The sequence below is a fragment of the Lathyrus oleraceus genome, chromosome 4 (assembly GCF_024323335.1).
Source record: "Lathyrus oleraceus cultivar Zhongwan6 chromosome 4, CAAS_Psat_ZW6_1.0, whole genome shotgun sequence".
In the NCBI taxonomy this organism is placed as follows: domain Eukaryota; kingdom Viridiplantae; phylum Streptophyta; class Magnoliopsida; order Fabales; family Fabaceae; genus Lathyrus; species Lathyrus oleraceus.
This window is the reverse complement of record NC_066582.1, coordinates 331,409,706-331,415,885: the sequence shown is the minus strand read 5'-3', so window position 1 is coordinate 331,415,885 and position 6,180 is coordinate 331,409,706.

The following is a 6,180-nucleotide window of genomic DNA, read 5'->3' as shown; positions in this document are numbered from 1 at the left end:
TAAGGTCTTTCCTGTTCTTTTCCACCTTTCCTTATGGGATAAAAGAAAAGTCGGTGGCGACTCTTGCTAACCGCGACATTGCGATTAAAAATCCATAAAGTCAGTTCACCGTATGACAGAAGTGGCGACTCTGCTGGGGACTACAAAGAGAGGTCCATCTTAAAAAAAAAAAAAAAAAAAAAAATCATTCATGTTTTCCTAATTGTTCCTTCGTTTTAAAGGTATTGTTGAGTGAAAGATCCTACACCCGGATCTAGTGTACCTTAGGTAAGTAGCAATAGATCATCGCGACTATCCGGCGTATACTGGAATGGTTAAAATGATGGCTACGGTTTATGTGACACTTTGGATGTCCTGATGTTCCTCATGTTTACTTGAGGAAAAATTTGGCATTCGCGTGGTGTCATCAAAGCATTAACCAGACCTTTAGAACCCTAATTGACTCATCCTAGCCATTAGAAAGTAGTGAGATAACTGGCTTCGGTTCCGACTGAGGTTGGTTGATACTCGATACTACACTCTTTGAGATTGGACTTTAGGGAAGCTTCGGTCAACCACTTGGTGTTGCACTGAAGTGGACCTAAAGAAAGGTCGATGATCTGAGATCCTTCTAGAACCCGGTTACTATTCTAGGACAGGTTGAACCAACCAAACTTCAGTGGGGAGGGTACTTACCTATAGAACTCATGCAAGCCTTAAAACCTAGGAATGATTGTTGTGTGACATGTCTGTGCTTACATAACATCATAACATCATAACATCATAACATCATAACATCATAACATCATCATACTAACCATTTCAAGGACTTAGGAATTTAGCTTTGCTCTGTTGCACAGGCGATGGCTTCCAGGAAGACTATCCGGATCAATCTTGTAACGATTTCTCCTCAACTCAAGGATTTGGTGTCAGAACTTCCCGATCACGCTCAGTTCAACAAAAGACATGGCTCTCTTCTCAATTTGGTTACCACTGGTTTCAAAGAAGATATGATGAGAATTCTATTTCAATTCTTCGATCCTAAACATCATTGCTTCACTTTCCCAGATTATCAGTTGGTACCCACCTTAGAAGAGTTTTCCAAGCTGCTTGGGATACCTATCCTTGATCAAGTACCTTTCAGTGGTCTGGAAAAGATTCCGAAGTCTGAAGAAGTTGCCGCAGCTTTACACATGACAAAGTCTGACATTGAGACCAATTGGGTAACGAGGAGTGGAATGAAAGGTTTACTTGCCAAATTTCTGATGAGTAAGGCCCGAGAATTCCTAAAAGTTATGAATGTCCATGCTTTTGAAGATGTTCTAGCATTGCTAATCTATGGTTTGGTGCTATTCCCTAATCCGGACCAATTCATAGATGTGAATGCTATTAAGATATTCCTCACTCATAACCCTGTGCCTACCTTGCTTGGAGATGTCTTGCATTCCCTTCACACTCGTACTATGAAGAGGCAAGGGACTCTCATGTGCTGCGTACCTTTGTTGTCTAGGTGGTTTATTTCGCACCTCCCTCAATCAGTCTTGAAGAATGATCAAAATCTGAAGTGGTCTCAAAGGATAATGGCACTCTCCCATTCAGACATCCGTTGGTGTTCTAATCCCAGAGAAAATGTTATCCTCATCGACCGTTGTGGAGAATTCCCTAATGTACCACTCATGGGGATAAGAGGGGGTATTACTTATAATCCTGCCTTAGCCCTACGTCAGTTTGGGCATGCCCGAAGAGATGGTCCACATGAAATGATTATTCAGGGTATAGTGTTTGACTATGACAATGACTCTCAAGGTCTCCGCCAAAGGTTTGTACGAGCTTGGGGCATGGTGAAAAGAAGCAATTTAGGAAAGAAAAATTCTATTCCTATGGAGCCTTATCTCAGATGGGTACGCGCCAGAGCTCGTGAGCTTGTCATGCCATATCTCGCAGTCGGACCATTGATTGTTGAATCAGAGGTCGAAGGAGGTACTTCCCAGATCATTCCTTATCCAGATATGCCTACTGATGTTGAGGAATTAAAAAGATCCTGGACCCAGTTGAGAGAGGAGAGGGATACTTTCGAAACTCAGTTCAATGCAGAAAGGAAGAAAGCATTAGCGCTCACCAGTCAGCTTAATGAGGAACGAAGACTCAATGCATATCTTCGCCCAAAAAGAAGTCGCCCATGGGAGACTTAAGCTTTCATTGTATTTTACTATTTTTCCTTTTGTAATGAACATTGATCAAAAAAATTAGCAATAAACATTTCTCCCTTGTTGGTGATTTACGCAAAGTTAAATTCCAAAAGTCCTTGAAAACATTTCATACATTGCATCGCATAACATAACATTGCATAACAGGTATTCTAAAAGACCATATTCTCACGGTCTGCCTCTTACACAGAAAAATGGATCTCGAACAAACTGTCAAAGATCTCCAGACTCAGAATGCTCAATTCAAGGAGATGATGCTAAGCTTATCCAAGGGGCAGGAGGAACTGAAGGCTCTTTTGGTCGAAAAGAAGAAAGACAAGAAAGCTGTGAGTTTCATTAACCCGGGAAGAAGGCGTAAAGGACAGGCTACGGGAATCAAATTTGGAATCCCGAATGGTCCAGAGGAGGGGGCGGAGAATGACTCAGAGGAAGACAATGCTGATTTCTCCAACCCTGAGGATGACGATGAGAACTATGAAAATGAACAGTACTCTCCAAGAGATGATAAGTACAAATTGCTGGAAGAACGCATGCTAGCCATGGAGGGTCAGAAGGCGCCTGGTCTGGATTTCGAAAGTTTGGGCCTGGTCTCCGATGTGACCATTCCCCGCAAATTCAAAATCCCCACTTTCACTAAGTACGATGGGGCGTCTTGTCCTCAGATGCATCTAAGGGCTTATGTGAGAAAGATCCAGCCACATACCACTGATAAGAAACTATGGATCCATTTCTTCCAAGAAAGTCTGTCTGGCACTCAGTTGGAATGGTATTATCAGCTCGAGAGCTCTGACATCCGCACCTGGACTGATTTAGCAACAGCTTTCTATAAGCAGTACCAGTACAATTCTGAATTAGCACCTACTCGGCTACAGTTGCAGAATATGGCCATGGGATCTAAAGAAAGCTTCAAAGAGTATGCTCAGAAATGGAGAGATTTGGCCGGCAGGGTCAAAACCCCTATGACTGACCGAGAATTAGTAGACCTGTTCATGGGTACCCTGACTGGCCCATTCTACAGCCATCTACTGGGGAGTTCTTCATCAGGTTTCACTGAACTTATACTGACAGGTGAACGGGTGGAGAGCGGCATTCGAAGTGGAAAGTTACAGGCAGCTACTTCTACAAGCAGTAAAAAGTCCTACCAGGGGAAGAATGAATCGAATGCTGTGTATGGTCAAAAGAATCATAATAAGAAAAATGGTGACCATGCCATTGGAGCGGTGACGATCGCAGCCCCGCCAGCTCAAAACTTCCAGCAAAGACAAGACAGACCAAGAAGGCAGTTTACCAAGCTCAATATGACTTTAGCACAAGCACTGCAAAGTATGCTAAAGGTAAACTTAATCACTCTCAGAGGTCCTCCTGCAAATGTCAACACTGCTTCGCCTCGTTATAATCCCAATGCCAGGTGTGCATATCACTCCGATAGCCCCGGGCATGATACAAACGATTGTTGGTTGTTGAAGAACAAAATTCAGGATATGATCGACGCTGGGGAAATTGAATTCGAGCCTCCGGAGACTCCTAATGTCATCACTGCTCCTATGCCTAACCATGACAAGACTGTTAATGCCATGGACGACGATTCTCCCATTTCCAATGTGGCGGACTTAACATCTCCTCTCCCGATCATAAAGAGGAATTTATTGCAAGCTGGTTTATTCCCAAGTTGTGTTGAAGATTGCAATCTCTGCATACTCCGGCTCGGGGACTGTTTGAAATTGAAGAATGGTATTCAACGGCTGATGGACGATCGTACAATTCTCTTTGAAAGGGTTTCTAAGGCGGAAAACCCTATTGAAGAAGTATCTGTGATCGCAAGGTCCAAAGTTCCAGTAAAGATTACTGTTCCCAGAATACCCGTGAAGATTACTGCTGAGCACAAGGTAGCCCCCATGATCATTACTGCGCCTGGCCCAGTACCATATTCCTCGAGCAAAGCCATTCCGTGGAATTATGGGGGCGATGCTTACATCCATGGCGTAAAGCAAGTTGGTGATTCTGCTAATCCTAATGACATTGTTGGGACTAGTAAAGTTACTCGAAGCGGAAGAATCTTCTCTCCAGAAATCTCACCTCCAGTTCCCGAAAACCGAGGAAAGGAACCAGTCAACCCTTCTCAGTCAGAGATACCGATCGAAGCTACTACTGAAGACGTTGCCAAACGAGAAATGGAAGAAGTGCTGAAGATCATCCGCAAAAGTGATTTTGATGTGGTAGAACAGTTAGGGCATACTCCTTCCAAAATCTCGATGTTGTCCTTGTTGTTGTCTTCTGAATCTCATGCCAATGCCTTGATAAAATTCCTGAAGACTGCCCATGTACCTCAGGAAACATCCGTCGATCAGTTTGAAAACTATGTTGCTAACCTGACGGTTGACGATGGCCTAGGTTTTTCCAATGCTGACCTGACACCAGCAGGGAAGAATCACAATAAGGCCCTGCATATTTCTATTGAGTGTAAGGGAATCACCCTGTCTCATGTGTTGATCGATAATGGCTCTTCTTTGAATGTGCTACCGAAAGCCGTGCTCGATAAACTCGACTGTAAAGGCATTGAATTGAAACCTAGTGACATTGTGGTGCGTGCTTACGATGGTGCAAAGAGTGTTGTCCACGGTGAAGTTGTTCTCCCTATCAAGATAGGACCTCAAGTCTTCAACACTACCTTCCACGTAATGAATATCCGTCCCGCCTATTCCTGCTTGCTGGGACGCCCTTGGATTCATGGGGCAGGTGTTGTAGCTTCGTCTCTCCATCAAAAGCTGAGATATCCAATAGAAGGTAAGATTGTCACTGTGTGTGGGGAAGAGGAGTATATCGTCAGTAGTGTGCATACCTTCAGATATGTCGAGATGGATGGTGAATTCTTCAAGACTCCGTCTCAGTCATTTGAAGTGGTTCCTCCGCCCAATCCTGCCCTTAAGCCAACTCCCCTTGTGCCCGAGGTTATTCGAGCTCCTCCTGCCATGGTTTCCCTGAAGGACGCTCAAGCTGTGGTTGAAGAGGGTGGCTGTACTGGCTGGGGTCAACTGATCAACATACCCTACAAGTCTGATAAATCTGGTCTGGGATTTAGCTCTGACAAGAGTCAAATTAACACTGTAGAAGATGCTGACAGTGATTGCAACCTGGATAGCTGGATCTACCCAACAATTGGCGACGGACTCAATAATTGGAAGGCTGAAGACACTATCCCGATCTCCTTTAGTCAGGAGTAATTGTTATTGTCCATTTAGTATTGCAAATTTTAATTTTTCAATTGAACTTCTTAAAGCATTGTGTCTATGCCCGGGGCACAATAGCTAATTTGTTAAGGGTTTTGTCATTTCATAAGCATATTCATATTCAATAAATCAATGGACTTTGTTGCATTCAAATGTTGCGCTCTTTATCTTTCCTGTCGTCTTTCAAACAAACTATGCTTTCTTACACACACTCACGTAACGAATTGCAGATCCGTGTCCACTCTGGATCCTATGGATAATAATTCCGCTACTGTTCATTATGACTTTGAAAATCCGATCTACCAAGCCGAAGACGGAGGTGAGGAAGATTGTGAAGTACCTGGAGAGCTTGCCAGACTGTTACTGCAAGAGGAAAGGACTATACAGCCGCATGAAGAGTCACTCGAAGTCGTAAATCTAGGTACTGAAGTGGACAGAAAAGAAGTCAGAATAGGAGCAGGATTGGAAAACAGTGTCAAAGAAAGATTGATTCGGATGTTACATGACTATGTAGAGGTTTTCGCTTGGTCTTATGAAGACATGCCAAGATTGGATACTAACATAGTAGTGCATCGTCTGCCAATGAAGGAGGACTGTCGTCCCGTCAAGCAAAAGGTTCGCCGCATGCGTCCTGAAATGTCTGAGAAAATCAAAGCCGAGGTTATGAAACAATTCAATGCCGGTTTTCTAGCCGTTACTTCTTATCCTCAATGGGTTGCTAATGTGGTACCAGTGCCGAAGAAGGATGGTAAGGTGCGAATGTGCGT